This window comes from Seriola lalandi, unplaced genomic scaffold (genome assembly GCF_002814215.2).
Source record: "Seriola lalandi dorsalis isolate HSWRI2012SDOR001 ecotype SW California unplaced genomic scaffold, Sedor1 jcf7180002054686, whole genome shotgun sequence".
NCBI classification, from domain to species: domain Eukaryota; kingdom Metazoa; phylum Chordata; class Actinopteri; order Carangiformes; family Carangidae; genus Seriola; species Seriola lalandi.
The window spans coordinates 1774960-1776278 of NW_019525239.1; the positions used below are offsets into that span (position 1 = coordinate 1774960).

General features: G+C 43.2%; 1 gene segment (V, D, J or C); it reads left to right on the forward strand.

The window, feature by feature from the left end:
- Window positions 1-1319, forward strand: part of LOC147818165 (T-cell receptor gamma chain V region DFL12-like) — a 6788-nt gene that overhangs the window by 1239 nt on the left and 4230 nt on the right.

A 1319-nucleotide genomic window follows, 5' to 3' on the forward strand; every position in this document is an offset into this window, starting at 1 on the left:
AAGAAGATTAGGAAATCTTTAGGAACAATCAAATGAAGGAAATAAAAGGCCAAGATCTTTGTGTTTGGATTTTTGAAGGAAAGTCAGAATGCAAGAAAATCTGGATTCTTGGCGTCAGGAAGCCCAAATAGTTGAACATGTAGAAAGTGGAGGTTGCTGTGGACAAATCACGGCCTGTTGAAGATTAAAAAACCTTTAAGAAAGTGCAAATGTCCAAGTTTCATGTTGTTGGTATCTTCATTTATTTTATTATTATTTTTATGTTATATTTATTTAATTCTAGAATTTCTGTAGAATACTGACACAAACATGTTTATTTCATTGTAATGGTGCTTTCTTCTGTAATAAATAGAGATTAATGGCTGGTATGTGGAATGTGATGTGCTGTTCAGTGTGATTATCTTTCTTTATTACAATTATTTAAAAAGAGAAATGATCAGTATCGTTAAAATTGTAACAAAGAGCATGGGTATCATATGGAAGTGAAAAAGTTTGGTATGGCCCATCCATAGAGCGCAGGCCTTCTAAATCTCTCCTTCAAAATACAGAAGGAGGTCCTGGAGAAGGAGCTGGCCCGGCACGCTCAGCTCTTATCTCCTATAAAGCTGATTCCTCTGAGCTGCAAGTCTCCTCACCTGAAACATGTATTCTCCTTCAGACGGCAGCTTTTAATGATCCTTAATAAAGGTGTGGAGGGTTTAAATCTGGCCTTTAAGTTTAAAGTAGACAGCTTTGACTACACGGTGCATGTGACCTCTGAGAACAGGAAGTGTTTTAGATGTAGGAGGAGGGGCATCTTATTCGTTCTTGCCCGGAGGGGGGCGAGGCCTCCCGTGGCGGCGTCTTCGCCTCCGCCGGACGACCCATCGAGCAGCCACGGCCCGGAATCAAAGACAAACAGCACACAGGATACAGCAGACGACACGGTGGACACACAGGTGACAGACACACACACACAGGTGGAGGGGGACAGCTGTGTGAGCAGGACAGACAGTGAGCGGATGGAGACAAGGGGACAGAAGGAGCGCTGGGACAGACAGACACCAGGGTGGCAGAGTCAGTGTTAGAGGAGGAAGATGAAGAGGACATAGTGGTGGATGATGATCTGTTCAAACTTGCCACTTAAAGAAAAATCACAGAAACTAAACAGAGCAACAGTAAAGCTAAGAAGGTCTGAAAGGAGAAAGCAGAAGTCTCCCAGTCCCAGGAACAGGACTGTGTCTCTGACAGTGATGGACACAGTGCTGAGACAACAGTCATGGAAAGTGTTTACGCTTTAACAAGGATTAAGAAGTTTGTGCAGGACACAAAGGGTTCAA